A 22,160-nucleotide genomic window follows, 5' to 3' on the forward strand; every position below is an offset into this window, starting at 1 on the left:
GGGGACTGCACACACTCCACGGCCAAAATCCAGCTCCTGATCGTCCACCCTAACTCAGCTCCCGTGCCCAGTCTCCTCTGTCTCAGTTGTTCAAGCCCAAATCTAGGAGCCTCGCGCCGTCGCTCCTTCTGCCTTCCTCCCCTCACCATGAGTCACGCTGGCTCTACCTCCAACACCATGCTGCGCTGGACCACTTCCCCCGACCCCCAGTCCTACCGCCTAGTCCAGGCGCCATCAACTTACCTGGACAACGGCAGCAGCCCCCTGATCGCCTCCCCACTTTGCCTCTAAAGGCTTTCTTCACACACCAGGGTTCTCAAAGCAAACACCGGGTTGTTTCACACACTCCCACCCTCTCTCTGGCTTAGCACCCTCTCTGGCTTCCCTTCACATGTAGAATATAAACTATAATCTGCCCTTTGGCCTACAGGGCCCTAAGCCATCTGGCTTCTATCCAACCCTCCAGCCTCACCTCCTACCACTCTTCACCTGTCACCTACTCCTCTTCAGCGACGCTGACCTTCTTATGGTTCCACAAACACACCAAGCTCCTTCCTGCTGCAGGTCCTTTGCACTGGCTGTGTCCTCTTCCGTTCATTGCCTGGCTTTTTCTCATCTGTCAGGTCAGCTCAGATGTCACTGCCTCAGGGAGGCCTTTCCTGACCCCGTGGCTAAAGGAGCCCCCACCTCTGACATTTGTTTTTATATTACCTTAATATCTCCATAGGGTATTATCTTGTTTATGTATTTGCTTACTATTTAGTGTCTGTCTTCCCCACCCAGAATGTAAGTTTCATGAGGGTAGACCCTTGTCTACCTCGGTCAGTACTGTATGTCCTGTGCCTAGAACAGTGCTCGGCACGTAGTAAGCCCTCTGTAAATACTCGTGGAGGAAATAAATGAGTAGAGGCTCACAGAGGTAAAGTGACTTTCCAAAGTCACCAGGCTAAGAAGTACAAGAACTGGAATTTGAATCCAGATCTGACTGATTCCTGGTCCAGATGTTTGGAGCTATGCTCAACTAGGTGGGGCCCAGCATAAATGTGAGCAATGCGTTCGGTGCTTGGAGCCCCATCCAAAAGAGGTGACTTTGGGGGCACAATGGGGGCAGTTTATTCTCCCTTTCCTTTGCTCATGCTGTTCCACTGCCTGACATGCCTGCCTTCACTCCAAGAGCCATCTCATGTGAGGCTGTCATCACAGCACCTTCCTGATTTTACTGCGTGGGGCATAGGACCTCCCCAACTAGGAGGTCTTCATGTGGCACCCTGGTCACAGGCAAGGCTCCCCTGCCCTTAATATAATGTAACATGATTTCAGAGTCCTCGTATGCTTTCCTGCCTCTGGGCCTTGGTGCCCCTGGGATTGTAACATCTGTCCCTTAGCTCCCAAAGGCCTTGGGTTTCATATGCAGATTGGCCCCCTAGCTTCCCAGTGACCAAGCGTTGAGGCAGCTCTGTCTACACTCAAACAATCCCCCCTAACATTGCCCGCTTGCCCTACATTTACATCTCTAAGGGAGTCACTCCTGTTACCTCTTGGGATACAAAAGTTCTTGATTTTAGAAACTGCATAATTGTGATTGTTGGACTTCTCTTCCCCCATCTTCTATGAGCTTCTCAAGAGCTGAGGCCATAATAGGTACTCAACCAGTGAATGAGTCCCCAGCGGACCTGCACGACACCCCTGGACGCCATGCTGCCTAACTCCTAGGCCTTTGCTCCCATCCCCAGGCTGACGCATTAGGGGGCAGCGCTTCAGCATCCACCCAGCAGGGCCTGCTCCCCACACACGTGGCTCCCTTTCTGGTCAAGGTCAAGGGACATGGTGTGATGTCATATTTAAAAATGGGAGCTCTCTGACTTGAAGGGGGTTCCTACTGCCCAAATCTGGGACAATTTGAGCATCAAAGGAAGTAACAGTACTGATGGATTATAACCTATTGAATAAGAGAAGATTCCATGAGTCCATACTAATAGGAATGAATAAATAAACAAATAAGGAGAAGGGAAAGGTCCTCCTTATGGTAGAAGGAATGATACAGTTAGAAAATGACCATTAGGCAACCACCACAGTAATAATGGATTCCAATGAGAATCATCAACAGACACAAAAATTTGATGAGAAACATGATATTCACATAGTCTCTAAGTATTGCCCCATAGACAATTATTAATTACAAATGGAAAGACAGTAACTCTACAGTGGAGAAACCTGGCAGATACCACCTTCACTAAGTGATCAAAGTTAATTAATATCACCAGTAATGGGACAAATTGGCATGTGTATCTCCTAAATGATACACTGAGAAGGACACAGCATCACTTCTGCAGTATTCCTGCCAAAAACTCATACAATGAGTCTAATTGGGAGGAAACATCAGACAAACCTAAACTGAGAGAAATTCTATAAAACAACTGGACTGCATGCTTGAAAAATGACAAGCTCATGAAAGTCAAAGAAAGACCGGGAACTGGTCCATAATAGAGCAGTCTGAGGAGATACGATGACTGAATACAATGTGTGATCCAGGATTTTCCTTTGTTGTAAGGTCATTATTAAGATAACTGGTAAAATCTGAATACAGTCTGTAGATTAAATAATATCATATTGATATTAATTTCCTGATTTTTGTCATTGTTCTGTGGTCATGTAAGAGAATGTCCTTGATTTTAGGAAATGCACACTGGAGTATTTAGAGGTAAAGGGCATCGTGTCTACAATTTACTCTCAAATGGTTCAGAACAAGATGATAGATGGATAGATAGATAGATAGATAGATAGACAGACAGATGGATAGATGGAGGAGTATAAAGAAAAAGTGATAAAATATTAACAATTGGGGAATCTGGGTAAAGAACATACAGAAATCCTCTATCATTCTTGCAATTTTTGTTCTAATAAAAAAGCGTGTTTTTTTGTTTTTTCAAGTTAGCCTGTGGGCTGAAATCCTGGCCTTACCCCTCACCAGCTGAGTGACTTAACCTCTCCCTGCGTCCGTCTCCTCCTTCATACACCGGGCTTACTAATAGTGCCTACTTCATAGATTGTGACACAATTTAACGTGTTCACACTTATAACCATTTGGCACAGTGCCTAGTATTGAATAAAAGATCGATAAATATTGGACTGGGGAGAGATGAGTCATCTCCATTCCTCTAGGACACTCCTGAGAAACCTGCCTCTTCCCTGGGTGAGCGACACAAAACCAGTGATGGCCCCACCCTGCCCAGAGACCCCACCTCCGGCCAACAGGGAGGGGCCTCATCGCCAGTTTCTAGGGAGGGAGCTGCCCTCTGCCAGCGCAGTCCAGCAGAACTCTAACTAGCCCAGCTGGTCCCTGTTCACCTGTCCAGGAGCCCAAAACAACAAACAGCACCCAAGCCTGTCCCCAAGGGACCCTGGCCCATGTCAGGTGCCTTGCCCATTAGTGGGTGCTCAGTAACAGCGACAGGCTTGACCTGAGCCAGGATCTGCAGCTCAGATCTCCCCCCTGGCTGACCAGTGTGGGGCTTTCCTCACTCCCAGCCTCAGTTTCCCCCCCTGCAGTGAGAGTGTAGGATTAGGTCAGTGGTTTTTAAACACTCTCAAACCACAGTAAACCTTCTTCGAATAAAAGTTGACTCTGTGGGCTGGCCCGGTGGCCTAGTGGTTGAGTTTGCACACTCTACTTTGGCAGCCCCAGGTTTGCAGATTTGGATCTCGGATGTGGACCTACGCACCACACATCAAGCCACGCTGTGGCAGCATCCGGTATACAAAATAGAGGAGGATTGGCATGGATGTTAGCTCAGGGCTGATCTTCCTCACCAAAAAAAAAAAAAAGAGAGAGATTAGCTGATTAGATTTTTGCTGAGGAAGACTGGCCCTGGGCTAACATCTGTGCCGATCTTCCTCCACTTTATATGGGACGCCACCACAGCATGGCCTGACAGGCGGTGCATCGGTGAGCTCCCAGGATCAGAACCTGGGCCACCGGCAGCAGAGCTCGAGCACTTAACCACTATGCCACGGAGCCGGCCCCAGGGCTAATCCTCTTCAGCAAAAAAAAAAAGTTGACTGCTGTACATACATCCCACACTGTAGAACAGCTAGAAGCTGGCTGTGGCGGAGGAGACCAGGGCTGGCTTTACGATTTCCTGGAGGCCCTTCCTGCCCTGAGATTTGATTTCCAGGCTCCATGAGCTCCAGTCCCCAGACCCTGGGGCCTTCCCTGGCCCCCTCAGCCAGACAAGTCCCGAATTTTCCGTGGGTCCCTCTGCCGGGTGGAAGTGATGTCAAAGGCATCCCTTTCAGCACCTTCAGGAACCTTCTCTTGTTCCCAGCTCTTCCTGCCATCACATGCCTCTTACCAGTTTCTTAGTAGTGTTTGTTACTTCTTACTACTACCATGTTCATGAGACGCTGCCTCTGTGCCAGGCGCTGTGCTGAGGGCCTAATCCTGTTTGCATAGTACATGTTCTCCCAGCTCTTTTCTCCCACTGCTAAGTCAACCAACCATCCAAAGAAATTATCTGTCCTTTTATCACATTTCAATGTCTTTTTAACTCAACTTTTCCTTCCCACAAAAGCCCTCCTGGTAGAGGAGGAGCATGGTACACAAATGATCAGCCTCGTTTTAAAGCTGAGGAAACAGACTGATTTGTGGATTCACCAGCTGCCCAGGGAGCACCCCCGGTTGCTGGGTGTGATGTGCCTGATTGCCCGTCACCCTCTCCACCATCTTAGGAGTTGGGTATTATCATCGCGGTGTTGCAGATGAGGATCAAGGCTCTGAGAGATGAGGAAACTAGCCCGGTATCACACAGCGAGTCTCTGGCAGAGGACTTGAACTCAGGTTGGTCTGATTCAAGGGCCATGCTCTCTCCCGCTGCCCCTGCCAAGCCTCACCCCGGGCCTTGTTGGGGAGAGACGCAATGTTTCACACAGGCCATGTGAGAGTCTGATCATTAGAGGATGCTCCATCACTCCCCGTGGGCAACCCAGGTTGGAATCCTGTGGAGGAATCCTGTGCCCTCCTCCCCTTCTTCCCTCCTACTTCTAAATTCTAAGACAAACTGGGAAGGGACTGGCAGAGGGTGTCCTTCCACTGGGCCACTGCCTGCAACGGTCCTGGGTCTGGGCTAGAGATCATCCAGCAGGAAGAAAAACAGGTTTGAACAAATCCAGACAACCACAGTAACTACTGTTATTCCTGTTTATGAGATGCTTCCTTTGTGAACCTGGTATCTCACAACATTCTATGAGGTGAGTGTCTTTATCACCCCTACTTTACAGATGAGGAAACTGAGGCTCAGAGAGGCAATGCCTTTTACTCAGGGCGCCCCTGTGAATAAAGGCCCTCACCACCGCTGTGTGAATATGAGCATTTCACCGCCACTTCACCAACACTGGCTGTTCTCATTTTTTAAGATCTGCTAATTTTCTAGGCAAATGACGCTATCTTATTTAAATTTGCGTTTTTCTGAATGTGAATGAGCTTGAATCCATTCCCATATGCTTGTTAACTAGTTGGGTTTCTTCTTTTGTGAATTATCTGTTCATGTTCCCTGTCTATTTTATTTTTATGTTTGCAAACTGATATTTTAGGGCCCTGAAACTTAGGACTGCACATATTCCCATTTTTCTCTGCCTCCCCCATCATGTTTTCCCTCTAAAAACTTTTTTCCCCTGACAGCTTCAATATACTTGGAAATTTGCCAATCCCAGTCTGAGTTCTTTCTGTGCCCCCAGCCTGTAAAAGCATGAACTTGGGCACCTCTAATTTGTCTGCTGCACACCTGCACCCCAGGTGCTCTGGGCTTCTGGAAGAAACAACCACCATGGCCACAACACCCACAGCAACAGTCAAGGTCACTACGAGGTCACTCGCCAGTCGCAACCAGAGCTCAACCCGCCTCCCTTTTCCAACCACAGCTCTGCGGCTCCCACCACGCTGCTTGGTCCTCACCTCCACTTGAGGAGGGGGCAGGGGCATCCGCGAGACCCTGCTTCAACCCCAGCCCACTCCCCCCGCCCCGCACCTGTCCTTTCAGCTGCCTCCCAGCGCCTGGAGAAGCTGTCCCTCCTCCCACCTCTCCTCTTTCCTGACCGGTCATGCCCACCCTCCAGCACCGCCCTCTCTCTCGGCACCAAAATTTCCCCAAGTGGCTGTCGTCTCTAACAACCACCACCCCCACCCTGGCTTTTTCTTCCCTTTTTCGGCCAAAATCTCAAGTCATCTCCACTCACTGCCTCTGAGCTCTCCCTGCCCCCTCACCTCCCGACCCCCCAGTCTGGCCCCTGCCCCCACAGTCCTCTGGAGGGACTCTTGCCAATGTCCCAGTAACCTCTTTTTCGCTAAATCCAAGGTCCACTTTCCGTCCTAATCTGTCTCGTCCTTCGCCAGCACTTGATCTTGCTGCTCTCCTCTCCTCTTCCCCTCCTCCTTTTGAAACGCTCTTTCCCCTTGGCTTCCAGGCTTGGGTTCCCTCCACCTGTTCACTCTCCATCCCTGGTTCCTCTGGAACTCTCCGTGCTTAGTGATGCTCAGAGCTCTGGCCTTTGCCCTCCCCTCCTCTCCCTGGGGAATCTAGTTCCCCCTGGAGGCTTCAGGTGCCATCTGATGCTGATGACTGCCAAATCTCTCTCGCCTGCTCGCATCTGTCTCTTGTGGGCCAGATCTGCTTAAGCATCTGCATGGCAGACATGGACTCCCCGCCACCCTTCCCCTGCACGTCCAACCCAGCACAGTCACAACGCAACCCAGTGCCACCCTCCCAACCTGCACCTCCCTTCATTTCTCTAATAGGCTGGTGACACCACCTTCCACTCAGTCACCCTGGAGAGAAACCAGGTCCTCATCCTTGCCTCGTCCCTCTCCCTCACTCCCACAGCTAACCAGTCACCAAGTCTCGATGATCTCACCTCCTGAACTTCTTTCCATCCTCTCTCTCTCTTCCTGCAGCCTTGGCCTCAGTTCATGCCACAGCATCTCCGTCCTGGACAATTGCAATAGCCCCCCGCTTGGTCTCCCTGCCTCCAGCACCTTCTAATCCAGCCTCAATGCTTTTTAAAGAGAGAGCTTTCTAAAACCTAAATTTGACTAGGACACTCCTCTGCTCAGACTGTTCCACGGCTCCCCATGGCCTTCAGAACAAAGTCCAAGCTGTTTTCACAGGCGTTCTAGACCTGGCCTCTGCCTGCTCTGCCGTCCTAGCTCTCAGCACTGCCTCTGGACTCCAGCTGTTTTCACCTCCGCCCTCACACTCATCATGTTCTTGCACGTCTCCAAGTGTTCACCCTCGCAGATCTCGCAGATCCCTCTACCAGGAACTCCCTCCCCAGCTTTAGTTTGTCTTTCAACACCCAGCTCAGACGTTGCGTTCTTCAGCGAGCTTCCCAAATAACCCCCAGGCAGACTCAGGTTCCTGGCCTCGTGGTGGGTTACCTGCCTTTACCTCCCTCCACAATCATACTTTTCTCTCCGCATTGGTGCTCTGTGTTTTTGTGTCTGTTTCCTCTTCTTAAACCACAAGCTCTTTGAGGACGAGGACTACGTCTTTTCATTTTGGGGTCCCCAGTGCCTAGCCTGGGGCATGGCATGTGGTAAGGACACGATAAATGTCCATTGGATGAATGGGTGAGTTGTCCTTGCTCCACTGGGCTCTGTCCTAGGCTCCAGCAGAGGCTCAGGTTGTGACAGGACAGGGAGGTGGAGGAGGGTGTGGATAGTTTCTTAAAAGGTCTTTTGGCTCCCTGACAGTGGGGACTGTGTTCATTTCACTGACTGCCCATCATGCCCTGCATAACACCGATGACAGGCTTCACTGGGGAGCCCTGTGGTTCCCCCACCCACCCCTTTTTTTTTTGGTGAGGAAGACTGGCCCTGGGCTAACATCCTTGCCCATCTTCCTCTGTTTTGTACGTGGGACGCCACCACAGCATGGCTTGATGAGCAGTGCGTAGGTCTCTGGCCAGGATCCAAACCTGCAAACCCTCGGCTGCTGAAGTGGAGCGTGTGAACTTAACCACTACACCACCGGGCCAGCCCCTGCGATTCCCCTTTGTTACTACTGAATCCCAGGGACAATTTGATTTGGCCTGCTCATGAATATGTGATTTGCAGCAGAGTTTCAGGATCCCCCGGGACATAAACGAGGACACCAGGACAGAGTGTAGATAATTCACGCTTTGGCAAGTTTGTGTGTCCAGCGGGTTTTGTCCACATCGGTTTTTTTTTTTTGCTGAGGAAGATTGGCCTGAGCTAACATCCATGACAATCTTCCTCTATTTTGTATGTGGGTCGCTGCCACAGCACGGCCTGATGAGTGGTGTAGGTCCGCGCCCAGGATCCGAACCCACGAACCTGGGCCGCCGAAGTGGAGCGCACAAACTTAACCATTACACCACAGGGCCAGCCCCTGTGCCCGCATTCTCAATGAGGACCTTCTCCTCCTCTCTCCCCACCACCTCACTCACTATGACTGCCTCCTTTCATCACCCGAGACTTCAGATCCCTCTTAGCTCTTGGGGCCTCTGGTGGTCTTCCCGAGCCTGGAATCACCTCCTTGAAAGCTGAAAGGGCATCTGTATGATATTGTGTGCCCAGCATCCTCCCTTTTCCTGATAACTCTGCCCATGCTCAGCCATAGCTGGGGTTGCCAGGGCTGACTGTGCCAGGGGTCAACCATAGCTTCCAACTCCTGGCTAGAGCTGATTGGCTCAAGGATGAGCACACAACCCAGGTTGGCCCAATTAGAGTCCTTTCCAGGAATGAAGGAAGAAGGCCAGTCCGTTTCTGGTGGTGAGAGCTGTGGGTAGTGAGGGGGCTGCATTCCTCATTCCTGGGCAGAAGAAGCCAGAGAAGAGACTGAGACGGATGTGCTGTAAGACAGAGCCCATGGAGGGCCTGGTTAGGGCTCACCCTGAGGCCCTTCTAGCATGTGGCTGGTCATGTCTTGGATTCTGGGAGACTCTCTGGTTACTTTCCAGTCTTTTAGCCTATTTACCTATGCTAATTTGAGTTGCGTTTCTGTCACTTACCGTGAAGGGAGTCCTGCTCTTTCCGGTCTCTTCTTTTTTTTTTTGTGAGGAAGATCGGCCCTGTGCTAACATCTGCCAATCCTCCTCTTTTTGCTGAGGAAGACCGGCCCTGGGCTAACATCCGTGCCCATCTTCCTCTACTTTATATGGGACGCTACCACAGCGTGGCTTGACAAGTGGTGCATCGGTGCGCGCCTGGGATCCGAACCTGCAAACCCGGGGCTGCCGAAGCGGAGCGCACACACTTAACTGCTGCGCCACTGGGCCGGCTCTTGGTCTCTTCTTCTTGATCCCATAGAACCCTGTCCCTCTTTACTCAGTCCCCTCTTTCAGGAATCTCTAAAATTATGGTTGTATTGTCATGTTAAATTAATTTACATGCATTTTAGAGACCTTTATGGTGAAGACCGACTGGGAATATGATTTGCAGTTGATTAAGTGGGGAAGTTTCTGTTGTCACAAACAAAGCAGAACCTTGTTGCCTTGTGGATCAGTGTGGAAGTCATTTGGGATAGTCACAGCTATTCTGTTTCCTCGCCTTCTGGCCACATGGCGGGACTGCTTTTCCCATCTCCCTTGAGATTGGGTAGGGCCACGTGACATGCTTCAGCCAACAAAATGGGAGAGGAGTCACATGTCACTCCTGAGCAGTAGCTTTAAGAGCCGGGGCGTGATTCACCACGTCCGGATCCCCTGCCATGGTGATCACGGAGGCCCATGTGGAGGCGGAGTCCCCTCGGCCTGGGGTCCTGAGTGACTGTGATGAGCAAACCCCCATCCCTCCCCACACTGGACAGATAGTGTGAACAAAGACGTTAACTTGTGTTGGTCAACAAGGTTGTAGGGTTGTTTCTTACTACGGCATTCCCTCGCCACTCCTGCCTCATAGAGTCTGGAACATGATCCACTGTAATTTCATGATTTCTTCAGGAAAATCATATTTGCTGTATTCCAGTGCTTTTTCACAATAAACAATTATCTGTGTATTTGAAGCAAGTTTCTATTAAATTGTGAACTTCAAGCACAGGAATAGAGATATCTTTCATGGCCCCACACCACCAGGAGTGAGGCCGTGCACGTAGTAGGTATTTCATAATTATTGGCTGAAGAAACGGAAATGAGGATGAGCAGCCCAGGAGAAAGAAGAAAGGGATGAAGGTCTTGAGCATTCTGACCCCAAGAACCCACATTGGACCCCCACCCAGAGACACCAGACTCTGCATGATCACTGGCACACGTTCTGCGTCTTTGCCTGAAATGCCCTCCGCTTGGCTCCCCAACCCTCACGATCCTTCAGGACCCAGGTTCAGGCCAGCTTCTGGGCCCTAGTCCTGAGAACCAGCCTCTCCTCAGGCCACAGTCTGTCCTGTGAGCCCCAGAGCTGGGCTGAGGGGCCCCCAGAGTGGGGAAATCCCGCCTTTGCTGGCCAGAACTGGCTTTCCGTCTTGGGATCGGAACACGTGGCTGCTGCCTCACAGCTCAAGGTCACCTGCACTCATTCCCTTCCTGAGGAGAGCATAAACCCCAGGGGCCCCTCCTCAAGTCATAAGCCACATCATTAGTGTAATCATTACACAGGCTGCCTCGTGGCCTCTGTGCCCTCCAGTCACCTCTCCCAAAGTAGGAGAGGGATTTTTTTTTCCACATTATTTCCCTGCTTGTAATGTTTCTGGGGCTCCCACTGCCTGCAGGGCCAGGTCTGCATCCTTAGCCTGGCACTCGAGACCCTTCATGCTCGCCCTCTGTGGCTCACCTGCCTGCTCACCCACTCACACCCCAGGTTCCAGCAATGCTCAACCTCTTGTGGGTCCCCCAAACAATCCATATAATCTCAAGATGTTGACCTTTCCACCTGGAATGTTCTTACTTTCCTAATCCAGCCAGCAAACTCCTATTCAACCTTTGAAACCCAAGAACAGGGGTTGGTAATTTTTTTCTGTAAAGGTCCAGATAGAAATATTTCAGGCTTTGGGGGCCATACGATTTCTGGCATGATTGCTCAACTCTGGTATTGCGGAAAGCATAGACACATGTAAACGAATGATGTGGTTGTGTTCCAATAATACTTTGTTTACAGGAACACGTGGCAGGCAGGATAGTCTGTCCACCCCTGCTCAAGAGTCATCTCACGAAGCCCCCCCGGACAGAGTTTGACAATGCCTTCTCTCAGTGCCCTCTACACCCCGACCGTAATGATTCTACAGTCGTGATGATTAAATGGCGTGGTGGTCATACTGTTGTCTCTCACCTGGATTTCTGCATCAGCCTCCTCACTGGTCTCCCAGCTTCTGCCTTGTCCTTACAGTCTATTCTTGCAGAACAGACATGATCTGTTAAAATATAAGTCCAATTAGGTCACTCCTCTGCTCAAAAACTTCCCATGGCTCCCCATTTCCCTCAGAGTGAAAGCCAAAGGTTTAAAATGGTCTACGATGTCCTCCAGGCCCTTATATCCCTTCGACCTCATGGCTCACTACACTCTCGCTCCCTCACTCAACTCCAGGCACAGTAGCCTCCTTGCTTTTCCTGAAACAAGCCAGGGAGACTCCTGCCTCAGGGCCTTTGCTCTTGCCATTTCCTCCATCTGGAACACTCTTCCCCAGGTTAGCACATGGCTCGCTCCCTTGTCCCGCTCAGGTTTTTATTTAAATGTCTCCCTTTCAGTGAGGCCTTCCCTGGCCACTCTGTTTAAATCTGCAACCCTCCCGTCTCTCCTCCCCACCTTTACGCCATAGCATTTATCATCCTTTAACACTCTATAGTTTTTTCCCAACTTTTTTTTTTGTGAGGAAGGTTAGCCCTGAGCTAACATCTGATGCCAAACCTCCTCTTTTTTTGCTGAGGAAGACTGGCCCTGGGCTAACATCTGTGCCCATCTTCCTCTACTTTATATGAGACGTCACCACAGCATGAGGCTTGACAAGCGGTGTGTCGGTCTGTGCCCAGGATCTGAACCTGGGAACCCTGGGCCACCAAAGCTGAGAGCGCAAACTTAACCGCTAGGCCACTGGGCTGGCCACCCCCCAACTTTTTAATTATAAAAATATTCAAACAGAGAAAATAGAAGGACCCGGCAATGGCACCCATATACACAGCCCCAGATTCAACACCCAAAGGTTTTTGAAAGTAAGATGCTAACATCATGACGCTTCGTCCAAAGACGTTAGCAAAACACACTCTGTGTTAGATTTCTCTATCTTGTTCATTGTCTGTCTCTCCCCACAAGACTGTGAACACCACCAGGGCAGAGATTTTGTCTATTTTGTTTGCTGTGGTTTCCTCAGCCCCAAGAACACTACCTGGCACACAGCGGGTACTCCTACGGTTCAGGGAAAGAAAAGACAAGAGAGGTCCTGATTCTGATTCTGCCTCTCATTGACACGTGACTTGGGAGCATTTCCCCCAGAGAACCTTGGTTTCTCCACCTACGAAGTGGGGATCGTAGTACTACTTCTCAGGGTTGTTGTGAGGATCCAACAAGGTAAGAGCGTAAAATCACACCATAAGCATGTTTGTTAAACTTCCATCTAACTTCTTGAGGGAGGGGACTTGGTCTACTCTGACCCTCTGGACTCGAGGTTCCTCTAAGGCAGACACCTGGCTCCATGATGTTTGTAGCTGCAGGGCCTAGCACAGCGCGTCAAGAGAAGTTCTTTGACTTGAACTCTCCAGTGTGAAATCCAGCAGAAACCCAACGGGACGTATTCCCTTGTACGTACTTGCCCCCTCCCTTTACACTGCTTGCTCGTTCAACGCTACCTAACAGCTCCCTGTTCTTCCTCCCTTGCTTTATTCACTCATTTAACAGTTTTCACCAGAAATATCTAGGGGAGGAGTACTCAACTTCATCAGGCCCTGAGATTCTATTATTTTCTTCTATTTATTATTTGCTTTCTATTCTATTTTATTCATTTCTTCCATGGATCTTTGAGTGTTTCTAGCATTTTGATTGATCCAGACCGTTGATCTGTCTCTCTTCCTCGGCCTTTTCTGCTTTTCAGATTCAGTTGTGTGTCTGTGTTGCCAAACTTGCCCTGCAGACCCACCTTGAATATAAGGCTTGTTTGCTGAAGGATGGGACTCATCCTGTTGAACCTACGTGTTTTCTCAGGTCAGATTGCTCAGTAGTGAGTGGAATGCTTGGCCTTTTGCAAACTCCCTGATAACCATTGCCCTAACTTCACGTGCTTGGGGTGTGGAGGGCTAGATATTTTCATTGAGAATTCTGAGCTTTCATTTCATTCTCTCAACTCAAAGCTGAAACTCTTGAGCAAAATTTTAATCTTAAAGGACAAGTTCCTCACCTGTAAAATGCAAACAAGAGTAACTACAATCCTGAGATGATGGATGTGAAGTCAAGTTACTTTGCAACTGGCAATGCTCTGTGCAAAAATTAGTTTTTTCTTTTTTGTGAGGAAGATCAGCCCTGAGCTAACATCATGACAATCCTCCTCTTTTTTTTTTTTTTTGCTGAGAAAGACTGGCCCTGGGCTAACATCCGTGCCCATCTTCCTCCACTTTATATGGGACGCCACCACAGCCTGACAAGTGGTGCGTCGGTCTGTGCCAGGGTTCCAAGCAGGCCACCAGCAGCAGAGTGCACGCACTTAACTGCTACGCCATGGGGCTGGCCCCCCAAAGTTAGTTTCTATGGTTGGTTTTATTAACCTGTCTAGATTCTTAACTAAACCTTGCTCCAGTTGCACTGGCTGCTCCTAGCCGGGGCACTAATATCTTTGGACAGACTGAGGAGAAAACGCTCTTTTCACAGCAATTAACAACAGCAATTACACTTCCCACCTGGACAGAGAGCAGTTTGGAGAATTTATTTAGATCTAGAGTTAGGGGATCACTAGGGGAAGAAAAGTTGTCCAACCAAGTCCCGTGGGCTGGAGAGGGACATGATCTGCTCAGTCAGAAGCAGATCTGTGACTAAAACCCAGTCTCCTCGCTTCTTTCCGGGTACCTTATCCTCAGCATTACTAATCATAACAATTGCCATTTACTGAAATCCCATTACGTGCAGGCAGGGGGACTAATTTGTCTCTAGTCGGCACAACAACCCTATGGGCTATCACTGTGCCCACTTCTCAGATGAGGAGTTCACAGAGACCAAGTCATTTGCCCAAGTTTCTACTAAAAGTGCTAAGATATTTCCTGAGATGGCCTTGGGGTTGGGCTGCCAGATAACGAGTAATTTTTTAGCCCAAGCATACTTACTATTTTTCACATATACTAAAAATTTATTGGTTGTTTAGCTGAAATTCAAATTAACCTGGGCGTCCCCTATTTTCATTTGCTAAATCTGGCAACCCTAGCTTGGGGTACACTGCAAAATCAAAGCAGGTTCCTCTTGTTACACCCTATGTCTTCGTTGATTTTATTATCTCTTTATGACCCGTCATTAACAGTAGGTTCAGAAGTCAGGCCTCCGACCGTTTCAGGAGGCGGAGAGCGAAGTAGGCCTTCTTCTGCCCCGCATCAACATGTCTGCCAACGAGCCGTCACGCGGCCCTTCCGCCCCGCACCGACATGGCCGCGCCCCGCCGCCGTGGATTGGCTCCAGCCCAAAGCCCAGCCCCCTCGGCGGTGGGAGCCCCTTCCATTGGGCAGTTATAAACGATGGCGGCGCCCCGCCCCCGCCTTCCTCGCGCGCAAGGCTCGCGGCGCGGGGGCGGGGCTGCAGCCGCGGCCTGGGGCTCGGGCTTCGGCGATTGGCGGAGAGCGGGGGCCGTCACGTGGCCCGGGGCTCGTTTGTTTGCGGAAGTAGAAGGAAGTAGAAGTGCTGAGTAAAGCGAGGTGAGTGACGGCGTAGGGAAGGCGGGGCCCGGGGGGGCCCTTCCCAAACCTTCTCCGCGCCCCAGACTCCGTGGTGTCCATCCGGCCCCTCGTTCGGATCTACCCCGTGTTCCCCGATTCTGAGGCGTGTCCTCCATTGACCCTTGTGTGACCCCCTGAGTGCCCCCAGCTTTCGCCCTTTGATCTCTTAGCATCCCCAACTCCCATCCCGTGACCGCTTCTGTTTCATCTCCAACTTGTGGTCCCCCAGGGACCCCAGCTTCGACCCTGGGGCCCCCTTCAGTACCCCAGTCTTGTCTGTGTGTCTCCCCTCTATCCCTCACTTCCTGAGTCACCCCCTTCTCGTTTTCCTCCAACTCTCAGTGCCTCTTGGTACCCCCAGCTTTCACTCTGGGCCCCGTTGATTGATCCCACCTTCCTTCCTGTGCCTTTCTCAGTGCTCCTAATTTTTTCGCCTCTGCGTATTCCCACTCGATTCCCCACTTCACCTCTGTCTCTTTTCTACATTCTTCCATTTCTCTCCCCAGTTCTCCATTTTACTGTTTCTAACTCCCTGCTTATTGTCTATCTTGTGCCTCCAGATTTCATGTGTGCCTGCTCCCCACCATGCTGCCTCCTTCTCCATAGCCTCATCACCCCAGAGTCTCCCAACCCCCCAATCCTGTGTCCACCTCCTGCACCCGCAGATGACCTGGAAGCTGGTGACAGGGAGCATGTGACCTGTGTGGCCATGTGACTGGGACGGGCAGGCCAGTGAGTGTGGGACAGGGAGGGCGCAGGGCTCAGGGATCTGTGCCCATTTTTTTAATGGACTGTTCACATGACCCCAAACAAATACCTTCCCTTCCCCTAAGCTTCTGGGTCTTTCCCTCACCTGCCCTCTTACCCGCCCAACAGGATGTTAGGCAGGTTTGGTTTGACAACACAGATGCTCCACCCTTGGGCTGAATGCAGTGTTTTTGTTATTGTCTCTGCCTTAAAATGTTCCTGGAGTCGGGTCCAAGTCTCAGTTTCCTCATCTGTGAGAGGGGGATTGCATTTCCTGCCCCTCATACGCTGCCAGAGGTTCAAAATTTGAGAAAATATAGAAGGCAAAGCTTGGTAATCAGGATGGTCCTGTACAAATGCATGATTTTGCTGTTGTGTCGTAGGCAGGAAAGGGAAAGGGATGGAATGAAAAATTGAGGAGGGAAAGACTAGTAGAAGGTACACCGTCTTTCATTTAGTGTTTGGTTGTATTTATTGATCATTTGCTATGAGTCAGGACCTTTTATGTGTTATCCTCACCATTCATTCGTTCATCCATTCCTCATTTGTTTAACAAATATTACTGGACTGTTTACTAAGTTCTGGGCCTCCCTTGACGTAGCCAGTGTCATTCCCATTTAACGTAAGGAATAGAGGGTGAGATGAGTTGCCTGATAGGTTACAAGGATTCGTGAGGTTGGAGCTGGAATCTGGACACAGCACTTTGTAACACCACAGCCTGTGTAATTGCCTTGCTGTGGAAGGGTCACTACTGTTGTCTCAGTGCCAGGGCACTTTTTCTCCCTTTCCCGGGTTACTTTCTTGTTACATGACAGTATCCCCGAAAGGGAATTTCCTTCTCACTTAGAAGACTGACATCACCAAGAGAAAGGAAGGAGGAATTTAAGTGCTCTGTGTGTGTGTGCACATGTGTACTGGGTGTGTGTGGGAGGGGTGAGGGGCTATACTGAAGGGGGGGCCTTGTGTTATGAGCTTAACTTTGAAGAGAGTGGCTCCTGGGAGAATGTTTTAATAGGTCCGTGCCTTAAATGCCTCTTCTCTTTTTTTGTCCATCCTCATTTTTTTTGGTGATGTCACCCAGCTCATGGCTTTAAGTACTATCTCTGCTCTGACAGCTCCCGAATTTATGTCTCCAGTCCAGTCCAGACCTTTCCCCTGAATGATAGACTCACATACATAGTTGCTGGCTCAACACCTCAAACTTAGGCATTTCAAACTTAAAGTATTTAGAATTAAACTCTTGGTATACATCCCCTTCATCCCTTCCCCACCTCCACCAAAATCTGGCCCTCCCACTCACTTTCCCATCTTTAGGAAATGGCAGTATTCTTCTTTCAGTGCTCAGACCAAAGCTGTGAGATTCTCCTTGAGACCTCTCTATACCCTGCATGTGGTAGAGTGATCTGTTAATGTTGCTCCTTTGTTCCAAGCCCTGCCATGGCTTCTGTTCTCACTGTACGTGCCTCGCTCCCTGTTATCTCTCTGACCTCAATGGCTTCCTTGCTGTTCCTGGTATTCACCAGGCATGCTCCAGCCCCAGGGCCTTTGCATGTGCTCTTCCCTCTGCCTAGAAAACTCTTCACCTAGATATCCATACGACTTTTGCCTTCATTTCCTTTAAGTCTTTATTCAAAGTCAAGTTCTTGGTGAGGACTTCCCTGTTCACCCTATCTAAAATTTCCCTTTCCACCTGGAAACTTCTATCTCCCTTGTCTGGCTTATTTTTCTCCTCAGCACTTAATCAGCGTCTAGAACCTATGTATATATTTTGCCTATTTATCTTCTTTATTATAGCCCTCTCATATTAAAATATAAGTTCTAGGAGGGCAGAGATTTTGTCTGGTTTGTTCGCTAATGTGTTCTCAGCAGTTGGAACAATGCCTTCTACAGAATAGGTCCGTGATAAATATTTGTAGAATGAATCATAAAATGAGCCGCCCTGTACCAAGCTGCCGGCCCACAGATCACTTAAAGTTCCCAGTGTCTCCCGTCCTTGGGAGCTCCAGCAACTCTTCTGGGGCAGCCTGCTCCCAGCCGTGGTCCAGCTAAGCAGAGTGAATGAAAGAGACACCTTTTCCTTTTTTGAAAAGACATTTTCCTCTGGCGCATATGAGTGGCGGTGCGTTTTTAGATGAGGGCCTTAGCTTTGGGAGTACAGGAGACTGAACATCAAGCCTCGCTCAGCCACTTTGTGTTCAGGCTTTCTCCTAAAGCCAGTTTGAGGATTATAAGCTGGTGCTCTGAATTCCAGCTAATTAGAATTTCATAACCTCCTGTGCTTGTGTGTAATGTGGGAGAAGGATACCTTCTCTTATGAGTGTTTTGAGGATCAAATGTGATAATTACCTCAAACACTTTGTGAGGGGCCTGGTGCTCAGTGGGTGCTGGGTGAATGTGGCAGTGTTGTTGGGGTGTAAGGTGACAGGAGCAAGCCCTTCCCCACTCTTCACTTGCTGAGGGAAGGGTTTGGGATGAGCTGCGGTCAGAGTGGACATTTAGAGGGCATGTTGTTTTGGAGGCAGTCTTGGAGGTCCAGAGGCTCAGATGGGAGATGGAAATGACGTTGGACTTGGCTGCTAATTGAGTGCCTGCTGTGTGCAGGCCCTCTGCCTAGTGCTGTTCAGGAGTCTGAGGAAGAAGACATGAGTCCAGCCACCAGGCAACACTTCCTGTTTCCTCCCTCTGGGCCTCAGTTTCCCCATATGCCAAACAGGGATAACAATCGCACTGTCTCTATCTCATGGGCATTTTCGAGCTTCAAGGCAGCTAACAGGTGTGAAAACACTTTGCCAACCCTAAAGCGCGGTAGCCTTGTGACGGGACGGAGGCCAGTGTGGTGACGCGCTCACGTGCTGAGAGGTGCAGACGGTGAGGCTGCGGGAAGGAAGTCCGTGGTGGTCAGGGCAGGCTGGGGCTCTGATCCACCCCGTGTTCTCAGCCCATCCTGCCAGGGCAGTGGGTGGGGGGGCCGTCAGTTGCACGGGAGGGTGTCGCTGTCCTGTGCCAGTTGTTCCAATCATGGGACATCCTGTTGTAAGCAGCCGGGGCTCCTGAAGGCTGATTTCCGAGAGCAGTTCTGCGTGTGCTCCCAGAATGCCCCGAGTGGCCGTTCCTGTGCGGTCAGCTTCCTGGCCCCGCTGCCTGCGGGATCCTGTCACGCGCCTCTGGGCCGCCGTCCTGCGCTCCGGCCGGGCTTCGTCAGGAAGGAAGCAGAGCAGAGCGCTTGCAGGGGCTCCTCTGCCTGGCGTGTGAACGAGCCCAGCGTCAAGCAGCTTGACGGTGTATGAAGCCGAATTTTCCCAGCCAAAGCCCGGTACTCGGCCTGAGGCCAGCAGCTGTCCCATACAGGTCCCCTGCTGCAGGGGTGAGCCTCCTGAGCGTTTCCACTGTGTGACGTGCTGGGCAGCTGAGAGTGGGGGCCCAGGGTGTGCGCTCTATCACCACCCACGAGGGGATGGGGGGGTGCTCAGAGGTGCCGGCCCTGCGGGCTTCCAGTTGGTTCATTCATTTGTTCTCACTCATTCATTCACGGAACATTTATTAAATACCCACTGTGTGTCAGGAACAGCATGCTAGGTGCCTGGTAAACAAATAAAAGGGGTGAGCAGCCCAAAACAACAGATACCCCACCATCGTCACAGGAGAAGTGCTCCCATGGGGGTGCGCTGGGCGGCGTGTACGGAGGAAGGAGCGCGTACACGCCGGGCTGAGAGGAGGGGAGGCACAGGGTATGACTGTTGGAGGAGATGGCATGTGAAGGACAGGAAGGGGTGGATTCATTTGTCTGACAGGCCTTTCTGGAGCGCATACTCTGAGACAGGTGGAGAAAGTGGGGAGGGCCGTCTAGGTGGGGGGCCGTGTGTGCGGGTACACTGAGGCGTGAGTGGGGCGTGCTCCGGGGGGTATCTGGTGCAACATGGCAGGAGTCGCAGTGCAAGAGGGGAGGGCTGGAAAGCTGGGCTGGGCCAGCTCACGTGGACGCTCACATCCCCGCCCTGGAGCCTGGACTTTCTCTGGAAGGTGATGGCGAGCCGCTGGACACGTGTAAGCACGGAGTCCGATTTGCATCCTGCGGTGGGCACAGAGCAGGTGAGGGATGGGTGGGGTGGACTTGGCCCTCAGGTGTGTGTGTCTGGAAAGGGCTATAGTGCAAGCTGGAAGGGAGAGCGTCGCAGGAGGGGCAGATCTAGTGCTCTGAGCCATCACAGGGGGCCGCGGGGCCTTGAAGGACGAGCAGAGGCTTTGACAGGAATGGGGGGCGCGTTCCAGGTCGGACAGGCCAGGAAGTTTGAAAACCCAGGGCCCCTTGCTCTCTGGAAGAGATAACCGTCCAGAGCAGGAGAAGAGAGGACCGGGCCCAGGGACTGGCAGCTTTGCACTTCCTCTTCTGCCTGAGACCTGCCCACAGTGCTTCAGGGAGTTCATGGCCGAGGAGGAACCAGGTAGTTGGGGACTGAGGTCTCCCTAAGCACCCCCATCACTGACTCATGCTCCCCATCCTCCGCTGCACTTCTAGAGCTTGTCTACTTGTCTGTGAGCTAGTGATAAAGAGCCCACTTCACTGTGGCTGTGAGCGTGGCTGGCATAGCAGATGCTGGACAAATGGCTCCGTGGTGACCAGTGTTCGTGTTGTCACAGCAGTAACCATAGTCCCCGCTCTGTGCCGCACAGTCCCCATGAAAATGCTCGTTCCCAGATGAGTCCCTCAGGCTCCTGTCCCCATGCCCTCCCACACGTTCTCGTCTGCTCTGTCTGCTGGGAAGCCCTCTCTCCCCGGTCCCCACTTCAGAGTTTTGCTAAGGAGTCGCCTCCTCCAGCCATACTTTCCAGACTCTAACACCTGCAAGGGACTGTGCACTTTTTGAGACAGGGAATAGGCCTGGGTTCCCCTGTGACTACTCATTTTATGAACCCAACTAGCCACTTCTAGAAACTCACCAAAGAGTCTGCCTGTCGGTTCCAATCTCTTTGGATCACAGTAAGGGTTTTTGTTTGTTTTTTTTCTTCCCTGGTGGACATCAACATGCCCACTTTAAATTGCCCTTTGAACACCCACAATTTGAGGCCTCTCTGGGCCTCAGTTTCTTATTCTCTAAAATGGGATAATAATGCTTGTCCTTCCTGCCTCATAGCTCCTCCAGGGGCTCCTCACACCCAGCAGACACTCTGTAAGTCTTCCCTGAAGGAACTAAGCAGGCAGGCTGGGCCTTTGAGAGGGGATGGGTGAGCAAAAATAAGGAGAACAGGCTCAAAGTACCCAGCCTCACTGTAGGGGAGACAAAACTGACACCTAGAGTGGATAGGCAGAATTTTCACCGTCAACTGTTACCACAGAAGCTCTTGGGTTTATGTCTCACTGCTTGTGGCATTTGAGAGAGCAGCCTGAAGCAGCCTCAGGTGCCCAGGAGTGTATGGTCCCTGTCGGGGGACCCTGTCATCACCTATGTGCAGGGAGCGAGCCCAGGTGAGGAGCCACAGAGGACAGTTGTCAGTAGGTAAGAGCTCGTGTTCACATCGTGGGGAGGTCAGAGGGCAAACAGCTGTGAGAAGGGAGAGGGAGAGAGAGTGAGGGGTGGCGGGGCTGTGCAGGGAAGGAGTCGGGTGGAAGGGACCTTACGGGTTCTGGATGGCAGCCTTCTCCCCAGCCCGGCGTCCTCCCGCTGCAGCTGTGCTGGAAAGAATCTGGGCTCTGAGGTCAGAGGTGGTGGGATGGGAGGAAGATGAGATGTGAGTGCTCTTGCCACTTTCCTGGTTGGCCTGTTAGGATTGTTCCAGGATGTGGCCCGGTGGTTTTAGTTTCCTTTCTTCACCTCGTGATAGCAGTGTTCACGGTTTGTGTGCCCACGGTGGGCCAGCGTCCTGGACGCTTTCCCTCCATTGTGTCATTTCGTCCTCATAGCCACCCCGCAAGGCTGGAAGAGAGCCAGCCTGTCCTGGCCGTGGCCAGGCCGCCGCCCGCCCCTGGTCCTGAGGAAGGTGGCTCCCCTCTGGGGCGGGGTCTCTTCCTTCCGTCCGGCTGGACCCCGTGGTGACTCTCCTCCCCTGACCCGAGCGGGCTGGTGGGTGCTGGATGCTGCCCACTCGCCCGCTTCCTGTGAGCGCCTCTCCACTGTGCTGCTTGTCTGAGCCAGGCCTGACCCCCACGGGCCCCCCATCTCCCCAGCTGCAGGCCCTGGGGGCTCAGCTTATACTCCTGCTTTCTTCAAAACATGTAATCATTTTCCATACCATTTGGAAAACAGGGAAAAGAAAAAAATTGCCCATAAACCCAATACCCTCATCTGCCCTTAGTATTTTGGTATATTTTCTATCAGTCCTTTTTTTTTTTTTTTTTGCTGTGCGTAATTTTTACTGGTAAATTATGTAAATTACATTTTAACAAACTTTCGTTGGGCCAAGCTTTGTGCTCAGGGTGAGTGTACAGAGGAGCGGCAGCTGCCCTGAGGAGGCTCAGACTCCAGAGCCAGCCCGTCTGGGCTCTAGTCCTTGCTCTTCTGCCTGCTAGCTGTGTGCCCCTGGGCCTGTGACTTTACCTCTCTGGTCCTTGATTTGCTCACGTGGAAGATGAG

At 51.2% G+C, this 22,160-nt stretch overlaps 1 protein-coding gene across 3 annotated transcripts in view; it reads left to right on the plus strand.

Moving 5' to 3' along the window:
- The first annotated feature begins 14,767 nt into the window (after positions 1-14,767).
- Positions 14,768-22,160, plus strand: part of PLA2G6 (phospholipase A2 group VI) — a 59,076-nt gene continuing 51,683 nt past the window's right edge. For 2 of the 3 annotated variants that reach the window (XM_014793202.2, XM_014793203.2), the window contains exon 1: positions 14,768-14,823. The gene's annotated coding sequence lies outside the window, so the exon portion shown is untranslated. Of the gene's footprint in view, positions 14,824-14,863; positions 15,577-22,160 lie in introns of those variants that run through there. The other variant, XM_087448926.1, reaches the window with a different exon arrangement.

Source organism: Ceratotherium simum, chromosome 25 (genome assembly GCF_057802395.1).
Source record: "Ceratotherium simum simum isolate JZ-2026a chromosome 25, ASM5780239v1, whole genome shotgun sequence".
Taxonomy (NCBI): domain Eukaryota; kingdom Metazoa; phylum Chordata; class Mammalia; order Perissodactyla; family Rhinocerotidae; genus Ceratotherium; species Ceratotherium simum.